The 12128-nt window shown below is 38.5% G+C and overlaps 1 protein-coding gene across 1 annotated transcript in view; it reads right to left on the minus strand.

Annotated features, from left to right (window-relative positions):
• Positions 1–11904, minus strand: part of LOC145268835 (uncharacterized) — a 1065816-nt gene extending 1053912 nt beyond the window's left edge. The window contains exon 1 of the mRNA XM_080124499.1: positions 11762–11904. The gene's annotated coding sequence lies outside the window, so the exon portion shown is untranslated. The remainder of the gene's footprint in view (positions 1–11761) is intronic.
• Positions 11905–12128: the final 224 nt, after the last annotated feature.

Here is a 12128-nt window from a genome sequence, read left to right on the forward strand (position 1 = left end):
TGCCATTTCCTTGGATATGTGTTCATTTGTATTCCCCTCATATCTATTATAGAGAGTGGTGTCATCGGCAAATATACCCATCTCCGAAACAATTTTATCAGGGAGGTCATTTATGAATACCAGGAATAATAGAGGTCCAAGGATAGACCCCTGAGGTACTCCTGCATTTATGTCATATTGTTTAGATGTACGATCGTCGAGGACAACTTGGATTTTTCTCTTACTTAAGAAGGATTTAATTACATTATGAATTCTTCCAGTGATTCCATATGATCCATATGATCTAATTTTCCTTAGAAGACCATCGTGCCATACCCTGTCAAAAGCCTTAGATATATCAAGGGCTACTGCTCTACCCTCCCCTGTTTTGTCCATTGAACGGTATATACGTTCAGAAACTACAGTTAAGATATCTGCTGTTAAACGGGCTTGCCTGAATCCATATTGTTTGTCAGTCAGGAGTTTAGCAGCTGTTAGGTGCTGGACTAGGGCTTTATTAACTAAGGACTCAAATATTTTGGCGAAAAGCGGGAGGAGGCTAATGGGGCGATAATTTAGTGGGTCAGTTCTTTTACTATAATTCTTGAAGACTGGTACCACAGAAGCGGTTTTCCAGCAGTCGGGAAAGTAAGATTCGTTAAGGCATTTATTGTAAAGTTTGGACAGAACTGGAGCAACCTCGGCAGAGCATTTTTTTAATAGCACAGCCGGGATGAGATCTGGTCCACATGCTTTTGAGGTGTATAGGTTTTTATCATAGCATGTACTTGAGAAGGGGTGATTTTCAAATCGTCTAGTGTGGTGTCTGTTCGCAGAGGAAAATCAGGGAGGGAGTGGTGTACCGGGTTCAGTGTGAAGTTTGAGGCAAACCGACTGGCATGCAGATTAGCCTTGTCAGTTGCCGTGCAAGCAACCTCATGATTGTTTGATAGTGGGGGAATAGTTGACTGTCCATTATTTACTACGCTGTTGTAGATTTTCCAAAAATCCCGGGTTCCTAATTTCTGTGTTTCGATGCGTTTTCTGGTGGTTTCAGAGTAATCTGTCTTAGCTGTTTCTATCACTCTCTTACAATTATTTATAGGAGTAAGAAGAGGGGGGTTACTTTTAATTTCGGGTTCTAAGGTTTAGGTCGTTGGCGTCTCGTTAGTGAGATGATTTCTTGGTAAGTATGTCTTGACCTGTTGGGTGTTCGCTTAGGCTGGGAGGCGGGGGGGGCTACGATTCGGTTTATCTATTTGATTTTTATTTGTTGTTACGTGCTTGGAGAAGGTTAGCCTGTTGCCATGCGCGCATACACACACATACACATAAAGAAACGCGCACATGTATACATACATCTCCACCTCAACATGTAAACACATGCGTATATGCTTACATGGATACATATACACCCGCATTGCTCCTGCTGACCTCAATTGACCTTAAAGTGTTGAGTACGTGTGCGTAAGCATGGATGCGCACATATACACGCACATACACACAGACACCATACATCCATGCAAGTGTATTGTTAGGAGAAACATATATACCCCCTCCTTATATCATAATGGTATATAGATATGAGCCAGACAGACCTCCTCTCCCCCCCTTCCAAGTCAAGCAGCAGACCTTCCCTTCCTAGGTTGAACAGCGAACAATCGAACGACACAACCCCTCCCTCACTGATCAACTATAAGCAGCAGTCAAACACGCACGCAAACATAGGTAACCATGACAACTGACGCCAGGCGATCGTGACGTTAAGCGCAGAAAGAAAACGCGCGAAAAAGTTTAGTTTCGAGCTGACAACCATTGTGAAACGACGGCAATATTTTCTGCTCCCCAAAAAGCAGGAATATGCACCTGCGTGGACGACGCATGGTGACCGACAAATGATCAGCTCAACTCAACTTGGCGGACGGCCATGAGACCAAAAAGGGACATTTACTCCAATATGGAATTACCTTGGTCAACATAATTTAACGTGAGCCATTCTACCCGAGAACTTTGTCAGGACAAACCACATATCGAAGATGACGAAGAAAGAAAAAGGAGTGATAAAGAAAACTAAAGACATTATCATGTTATCGAAATGCGCGAGTCAGGGGATAAATTCCCACCAAAAAAGCTAAGTATCGTTCGATATACATTTTCTCATATTTCACCCCCCCCCTCAGCCCACTCAGTGACAGTCGAGTTCTTTCCGTGAAATAATTTCTTTCCTCACCAAGCATAAAGGCGAAAGAATTGGAAAAAGAAAAGATAAGGAGAGAAAGAACATTGGTACCTAACTTTAACTTTGATTGTTCTAATGTTTGTTTCAACTGTGACTTCATACATTATCAAAAGAAAAGAGAAATCATAAACCCATCCCAACCTGATATTGTCTGTGACCCGACTTTCATTTTGATTATCCTAATATTTTGTTTGGTCTGTGTCTTCATGTTTTGCCAAAGTCTGTGACCCGACTTTCATTATGAATATTCTAATATTTTGTTTTAACTGTGACTCTGTGTTTTATCAAAAAAGAAAAGAAAGAAAAGGAGAGAAAAGGAAGAGAAAAAATAATATATCTCCACCAATGAACCCCCCCCCCCCATCCTGATCTGATGTTGTCTGTGACTGGACTCATTATGACTGTTTTATTATTTTTATTTCCTTCATTTGTTTTTTTTTGTTTGAATAATAAATTTATATATTTTAACGTTATTCATTTGGTGTCCGACCTTTTTCATTCCTTGCCATCTTTATTATTAAACGTGAATGTTATCGGGTAGTCCATGACGATTCCACTGATTCGAAACTTGGGAAATGCCATGCGGTTGTGATATTATTACGGCCGGCAAAATTCCACACTTTTTCTTACGACGTCACAGTATGCATGAGTCTACCTGCGTATATTGATTCAGACATACATGCATTCCCACACATATATGCAAGCATACGCGCACATACAGATACTTATACTCGTGAACACATACATCGACATACACTCAGCTGCACGCTCATACATACATAGGTCAAACCGTTCTGCCACATCAAACATACCCATTCCTGTGTCTCGATACATCTTCTATCATTATATGTAATCATTTTTTTAAAAAATAGTCAACCATATAGGAGCCTATTCGTGACCAGACGCGCGTACACACACACACAGACGTTCAGCTATATATATATATATATATATATATATATATATATATATATATATATATATATATATATATATAAACGTACTTGTTTTACTTGAGTGCTGCATTAGTTGATTCAATAAGATCCTTGACAACCACAGATAATCTGCTCATATACATGCAATCATAATTTAATGTACACTGTCGATAGTAAACGAAGATTCTTTGTTTCAGTCGTGTGAGGCATTTGTTGATTCTTATTAGGTTAGGTCATCTTCTTGTGTGTATATTCTAGAAGTGTAAGCCATTTTGACTTTCAGGTGGTTCGCTGTTACACACAAGTCCTGGGAGGTGACTTGTTTGTAGTAGACAGTTCCACAGAACAAAATATTCTTACCGTGTCGAAACCCGGGAAAAGAACATGTGAAATTGCTCCAGAAAAAGTTTAATATTTATGAAGCAATTCTGGTTTCTGATTGGTTTGTAGCAGAACGGGAATTAATTTGATTCGTCAGTTCTTAGCAGCATCGTTTATAAATAAAATCGTCCGACTGTGTGGGATCATACCCCATTATATCTCACTATGATGGGGAAGGTCTCCTAGCGGCTTCGGCTGCAGGGAGACAGGGTAGTACCAGTCAAGGATTCGTCACTTGACACTCAGCCCAACAGGTGAGGGACCGGGAACCGACCCAGCACCTGTTGGACTGAGGTACACCGCCTGGGTAATACCTAGGAGGTCCACGCTCCCAGGCCTTGCCACCGGGCTTTCCGGTGGGGCAAGTTTATTGCTTGCTGCCTGAGGCGCCCCGACCGGGGAATGCCGACGGGGTTACTCAGGCAATTTTTAAAATTGCAGGAGTGCCCCTCCTTTAGGGGAGCCTGCGGGGTTCCCACTTTCCGGCCTTGTGCCACATTTTGCTGAGGTGGACAGCAAATAAATATCTACCCCATTATTCTCAAAATATTGCAACACACACACACACACACATATATATATATATGATTTTCAGAATGTGAGAGATTGTATAATAAATTCCACAGCCAAACAACGCCGCAGCTCACAAGAGCCATGACAGCCAACGAACCGGAAGTCCAAGACTGGAGTTTCGCCCTCATTTGGGCTCATCAGTTAGACACATCCGAACTCAGGATTCGAAACCCGAGCCTCTTGCATGCGAGGCAAGTACTCTACCAACGTAGCAAACGCTGTGTTGGTTAATAGAAATTCTTGTGTGCGGGGCGTTTGCTCAGTTGGTAGAATGCTTGCCTCGCATGCAAGAGGCTCGTGTTTTGAATCCTGAGTTCGGATGTGTCTAACTGATGAGCCCAAATGAGGGCGAAACTCGAGTCTTGGACTTCCGGTTCGTTGGCTGTCATGGCTCTTGTGAGCTGCGGCGTTGTTTGGCTGTGGAATTTTATATATATATATATATATATATATATATATATATATATATATATATATATATATATATATATTTATATATGTCCGCAATCAAACAACATCTCAGCTCACAAGAGCCATGAGAGTGAAAAAACCGGAAGTCCACGGCTCGAGTTTCACCTTCATTTGCACTCATCAGTTAGACACATACGAACTCGGGATTTGAACCCCGAGCCTCTTGCATGCTGGGCGAATTCTCTACCAACTGAGCGAACACGCCACACACACAAAATGTCTATTAACTTAAACAGATGAAGCAACCAGCGGCATATACCCGACAGTCGAATGAACCTACCTTATACTGAAAAGGGACATGCCCATCTAACCAGCTATAATCCAAGCCGACATTTCACAAGGAGGAATTTGATAATCATACGGACAGTGCCATCACGACGCGCTAAACTAGCGAGTAAAAAGTAGTCAACAAAACGGTAGTCCAAGATTCGAATTTCGCCCTCATTTGGGCTCATCAGTTAGAGAAACTCGGGATTTGAAACCAAATGAGGACGAAACCCGAGTCTTGGCCAAATAAAGAATTTCATGGATAAAAACCGCCGTGTGTCTATAGAAACAATCAGTGTACAGTGTGATGCCAGTGTGGGAACTGTACACACAGTTATTTGCGAAAAAGTGAAAATGCGGAGGATGTGCACGGAGTTTGCCCTAAGGGTGATCCATCTTTATTGCAGACTATTTGATCAAGATGGGCGTCAAGACAGTTCCTTACACGCCCTGTAGGCCAGATCTTGTTACATGTGACTTTTGGCTATTCCCTAAGCTCAAGGAAAACCTCAGAGAATGTCTTTATGAGACAACTGAGATGAAAGAGGCTGTAACAAGGTCATTGACACACTCACAAAGGAGGACTTCCATCGAGCCTTCCAGAATTTGTTGAAATGGTGCAGCAAGCGCATTGCAGCCGGAGGAGAATACTTAGAAGGGGGATAGAGTTTAATGTGTGTACTATCAATAAAAGTGGTCATACGAAAAAAGTCATTGAATTTTGAAGCGATTTAACTCTTTTGTACGTCTTGCACCCGGGTTTCAATGAAAACAGAAAAAAAAGACTTGGTCGTAGTTAGAATTTCTTTTATAGATGCTCTATCGTTATGTTCACGGCAAGTGCTCGACTGAACTCCAATCTATTGTCCCTCCTTGTTAAACTTTCATCCCGGTTAACCACCTGACGAAAGTCAGAGGAATAGTTGGCCGAAACGTCGTCAAACAACTATAAAAGATAAGGATAACAGTTCGCAAATAAATAATTCATCTCAAAGAATCCTAATGATTAAATAATATATCTTGGTTACTGTCCCAAATCCAAAATTCTTACAAAACATGCACATAAAACTGAACACAAAAATCAGAATCTTGAAAACTTTTTATTTTTTTTTTTTACAAGGAGGTCACCACTTATCAGGGCCCGGAAGCCACTCGGGGATAAGGGTTATTGCATGTACACTACGTTGTACGTTAGTGTTGAGATTTCATAAAGGGTCTACTTAAGGGGGCGGTTCATCAGGAATTTGTTTACGTTGGATTTGAAGACATCCAAGTTGTAGTCAGGTGGGAAACAGGCAGACGGAACAGAGTTCCACTGGCGTGCTGTTCTAAGAAAGAAGCTGTGTTCATGGAATCTACGTTTTGATTTAGACACAGATAGAGAGTGGTGAAAATTTTTGACAGTGGATTCAGCTAGACGGGTGTTTTTCGTAAAAGATTGGCGAGGGGGGACCAGAGATTGGAGCTCAGACGAGCACTTGCCATTCACCCGCAACTAAAAAACAAAAACAAGTGAATCATGCGTGGTCCCCTGTGAGTGCCAAGTCAACGAGGCATAAAAATGACTAAGTTCAGCATTGCCCCCCCCCCATTTAGCCCCAAAGTTCCCGGGAGAGGTCAAATCCTGGTGAAAATGAACAAACGGTGCAGTTTTAGGCTTTGAAAATTTGTAAAACTGCTAAATAGACATACACAGAAAATTTTGGACAAACAGTCCCCCAAAACATGGAGTGTTTTCATTAGTCCTAAAAGAGACTCTCGCGAAAGTATAGACAAACAAAATTATACAGAAATCAGTTAGTTACAACTTTTCAGAAAGCTTTATAAAAATCCAAGGCATCAAATTTTTTTTTTTTTTTTTTAATAAACACAAAAGTGACAATTTTAGCCATTTTAACCTGAAAGGCACCCCGGGGCGTGGGGGGGGGGCGGGCAACCGGAGTTTTTTCGGAAAATCCGTTCTGTTACTTTTTACTCATATCATGTTTAATGTTTGTACAAAATCTTAAAAAAAATTCCAAGGCGTAGTTATTGAGAAAAGTACGGACAGACGAACGGACGAACTAACAAGGATAAATTTACAGATCCACCCCCTTTTTGTCGTGGGGGTGGGGGGCAAAAAGAAAGTAAAAACCTCTCGTAAGAATGGGCGTCACTAAGGGAACTCGAATAAAATAGCAGGAGAATTATTAATGTTGAGCAATGCCTTCGACTGAATTAAAACACGGTCAGTCGAGACAGGTTACTAATTACTAAACCCCCGTCCACTGACGTCATACCAAGCATAAAAACTAGATATTTTAAGGTAACGTCATCAGATGCTCGCGTTTTGCAATTTCGAACTTAAGTATGGAAGACTGACGAACCCCATGTAGGGTTTGTTTACTATACACATAGATTCGAAAAAGTTGTCAAAAAACAAATGTTCTACCTAACTGGATAAGTTTTTAGTGTTTTTATTTAATGTAAAATGTTTATTCGATTCGAAAAACATAGTCTGTATCGGTATATTTAAAAAAAAACAACAACAACAAAAACACAACAAAACAAATGGCGGCGTGCTCGCTGTTGTATCCGTTAAGATTAGGAAAATGAGTTCAAACTAAAAAACTATACAAAACACTGTTAGAAACTCACTCAATATATGTTACCATGACATAGGCTGGCATATATTGAGTGAGTTTCTAACAGAATCTTGTATAGTTTTTTTTTTTTAGTTTGAACTCATTTTCCCAAACTTAACGTATACAACAGCGACCACGCCCCCATTTGTCTTTTTCACATATACGGATAAAGACTGTATTTTTTTTTCGAACTGAATAAAGATGTTACATTAAATAAAAACACTAAAAATTATCCAGTTAGATAGAAGAGTAACTTATCTTCCTTTGATGGCATTTATTTGTTATATATTTGTTTTGGACAACTTTTTTTGTGTCTATGGGTATGATAACACAAACACGAAACTTTTCATACAACGCACTCGTGAAAAATTGTATTTCAAGCCTTAGCGGGTGTGGGTATTTATTTGCTCCCCCACTGAGCAAATTAGGCACAAGGCCAATTTTTAATGTGAGGAGTGAAGGGAGGGGGAAGGGAAAAAGGGGACCAGCTCCCGAGAGGTGGGAAATGGGAGCTGGTTAAAGGTCAGGTATGTGGGGTTGCCCCCACATCTGGTCTTTGCTTGCAATATCTGTCGGAACATATACTACACTTTGATCAGGTCGCCCGTGCCGCGCAAGGCGGCGGGGCTCTGAAAATGCAATTTCAAATTTTACTGTCTGTGGCTAAATCCAAACGTAGATTTCATGAGCAGAGCTTCTTTCTCAGAAGTGCACGACTGTGGAACTCTCTTCCGTTTGCCTGTTTCCCACCTGACTACAACTTGGATGTGTTCAAGTCCAACATAAAAAAAACTCCTGACAAACCGCCCCCTTAAGTAAGACACTCTATCAAATCTCCAATACTAATGATTACTACAATACTATCTCATTGATTACTGTACACGCAATAACCCTTATCCCTGAGTGGCCTCCGGCCTTGATAAGTGGTGACCCCCATCTAAAAAAAAACAACAACAAAAAAAACTATTTCTGAGTGGCGAAAATGCTATTTCAAAAATTGATTTTTAGCGTGTCTGACTGACGAAAGTGCAATTTAAAATTTTAGCGTGTCTGACTGACGAAAATGCAATTTAAAATTTTAGCGTGTCACAGTATCGAAAATGCTATTTCAAATTTAGCGTGTAAGAGTATTGAAAATGTTATTTCACATTTTAGCGTGAAAAAGGGTCAAAAGTCTATTTAAAATTTCAGCGTATCAGTTTACAGAAAATGATATTTCAATTTTTAGCGTGTAAGAGTGTCGAAAATGCTATTTAAACTTTTAGCCTGTCTGTCTGTCACAACTGCCATTTCAAATTTTTATGCATGTTAGTGTCGAAAATGGTATTTAAATTTTTAGTCTGTCTGAGTGTCACAACTGCTATTTCAAATTTTTATGCATCTGGGTATCGAAAATGCTATTTAAATTTTTAGCCTGTCTAAGTGTCACAACTGCTATTTCAAATTTTTATGCATCTGGGTATCGAAAATGCTATTTAAATTTTTAGCCTGTCTGAGTGTCACAACTGCTATTTCAAATTTTTATGCATCTGGGTGTCGAAAACGCTATTTAAATTTTGAGCCTGTCTGAGTGTCACAACTGCCAGTTATAATTTTTTTGCAAGAGAAAGAAAATTAAAAGTGTAAGTTTGCTTTACAATAAAAAATTATTGTTCGACTGAATACTCCAAAAAATAATTAACAAAAAATTACGAAAATTCATTGAACAGAAAGTTATTTATAGTTTAGAAGTAATGCTTGAACAGAAAGTTATTTATAGTTTAGAAGTAATGCTTGAACAGAAAGTTATTTATAGTTTAGAAGTAATGCTGCTTCTACACTATTGGAACGAGATTTTGTAGTCGATAAATGGAGTTTTTAGATAAAAAAAAAATGGTTTCAACTGATTTTTTTTGTCAATTCTAACAAGTTACAATGGTAGCTTCCAAATTATGCAGTCGAAATTACCTGAATATTACTGAATTATTAAAAAAAACAAACTTTAATTGTGGTAGTAGGTGAAAAATTGCCGCCATCTCGTTTAAATCGAAACGGAAAATCACGTTCCCTTTTGAACTCTATCGTGTCTTACGATCGTTTTCATCAAATTGTATTTTTTTAAAAAATTTCTTTAATAAATAATTTTCTACCTTATCGATTTTCATAATTTTTGGATTTAATCATCTTAAAAATACGAGGAATACAAAGATACCATTGTTTTCATGTGAAATTCAGTATTACGATTTCCGAAATTTCGTCCAAATGGTGTAGAAGCACCCAAGTAATTCTAACGGAGAATTTGCGTAAAATTGCATTTTCTTAGATGTTGTTAAGTTCACACACAGGGGACCTTACTCAGAACGCATATATTAGATTACATTGTAACGCCGTCGAACTTTAGTACACTATAGCAGTAGATTTTTTTTAAAAATAAAAATCTAATAGCAGTTGTTCTGCTCAATGCTTTTTCGTAATTTTTGGATAAATTACTATTTTCGACATGATAATACGTAATATTAAATGCGGCACAATCACGTTGACACACCGTTTTTCGCCAGATCACCGAAGTTGAGCAACGTTGAGCCTAGCCAGTACCAGATGGGTGACCATTTGGGAAGGGGTACTTGATATGACCTAAAACTATATCCGATGGTGAGGCCCCACCTTGCGGACCTTGGGGAGTGTGGAGCCACCCTGTAATTGCCATTGCTCCCAGGTCCACTCTGACCCGGAGTGGTAGTACCTGTTAGGGTCCCAACTATGGGTTAAATAGAATCTAACTTTAAAAAATATATATACCCCATTAAAAATCGTTCCTCAAAATAACTAGATTCGGCATTAACTAACCTGAAAAAGGTTGATATGCCGTAAAACAAAAACAATTAACCATTTGGGAAGGCTAGGCGCCGTATGTACCTTCTGGGAAGGTTGAGCGTTGGGCCAGCACCCTCACTCCGAAAAAAACAAAACAAAAAAAAAATCTCCTCGCTACAAAAGCATCTACAAAAGTGTTTTTTTATATATATATACAAAAGAGTCACCACTTATCAAGGCCCGAGGGCCACTCGAGGATAAGGGTTAATAAGTATACAATGGACAAGGGGAACAAGTCAGTCGTCGTTAGTAGTGGAAATTTGATAAATTGGATTACTTAAGGGGATGGCGCATCAAGAATTTGTTTACGTTGGACTTGAAGATAACCATATTGTACCTATTTACATTGCCTCCCCACGGGATAGAGTTAGACACCAGGGTCGTTTTTTTAACGTAGAGAAAAGGTACAAAAAAAAAAAAAATAATAGAACAGATACTACACTTTGATCTTGGCCAAAAGACAATCATATTGTAGTTAGTTGGAAAGCAGGAAAACGGTATAGAATTCAACAGGCGTGCCGCGTGCAGTTCCAAAGAAAGAAACCTTGTTCATGGAATCTACGTTTAGGGTTAGGCACAGAGTTGTGGATGGCCTATGCTCCCCCAGGGGCTCAATGTTATGGATGCGGGATGGGGGATGGTGAGTAATATTATTTTTGCTTAAAACGATGGTGCTAATGCACTTACTGATCCGCGTTATTTTTTAAATCGTATTCCAAGATTCAATTAATATTTTATTGTTCCTCTCCCCATGTTAAGAATGGCTTTTTAAACGATATATTTAGGAAAAAAAATCTATCAGTCGACTCCATCACAACAAACACCGACGGCAATTTTCCTATTTTCGACAAGATACACCTGAAGATGGTCGGAGGTTACGTCGAGCGAAACGTTGTGAAAATAACACTCAAGATGAATCCAAATAATACAAATCTGTTTGATATAAAATCTATATCTATAAAAGTGAACGTGTCTGTCTGTCTGTGTACATTTCCCTATGCAATAACTCTGTCAATTTTCAGTCTACACACTCAAAATTTGATATACAGGGTACTGAGATTTAGGAATTTTCGGCCAGAAATTTGGTTAAGGGGTCGAAATTCAACGATTTGACCTTTGAGAACTCTACCAAACTCCTCCGCTAATTTTAGTTATAAACAATTGAAATTTTAAATATAGGTTCTTTGGGCATGGATTTAACTTAATGACTTGATTTGAGCCCAAAACAATAAATGTTAAGGGGTCATAATAGGGGTCAAAGTTTTAAAAAATTGACCGCTTTTTTTTTTTTCTTTTTTTTTTGCTCAACATACACCTCGAAACACTGGGCTGTAATTTTAGTAGAATATACCCCCCCCCCCGCCAAAAAAAAAAAAAAAAAAAAAAAAAAAAACATAAGGCAGCTAAAAATTATTATATGAATAAAAGAAATCACTTACTTTTCTTTTTAAATCCTCTACTTTTTTCTTTTGTAAAAGAAAAAGATTGGTTAATTCTCCAATTGAATCCAATGAGTGGCAAAAAAAAAAAAATCTCGTTCGATATCAGCGTCTACTTTCTTGTAACAAGTTTTCGTTCTCAGGTGTCTTTTTTTTTTTTTTTAATTATTATTATTATTATTATTATTATTATTATTATTACCTTTTTTTCGTCTTAATTATTTAAAAAGAAAACATAAAGAGTCAAAAAAAAAAAAAAAAAAGACGCCGGAAAAGGGATTTTCTTTCTTTCTTTTTTTTTTCTTCTTCTTTTTTTTTCTTTCTTTCAAACTACGGACTCCAAAATATGTCCGCCTGCTACAACAAA

This window comes from Euprymna scolopes, chromosome 44, assembly GCF_053919585.1.
Source record: "Euprymna scolopes isolate OS-2025 chromosome 44, ASM5391958v1, whole genome shotgun sequence".
In the NCBI taxonomy this organism is placed as follows: Eukaryota; Metazoa; Mollusca; class Cephalopoda; order Sepiida; family Sepiolidae; genus Euprymna; species Euprymna scolopes.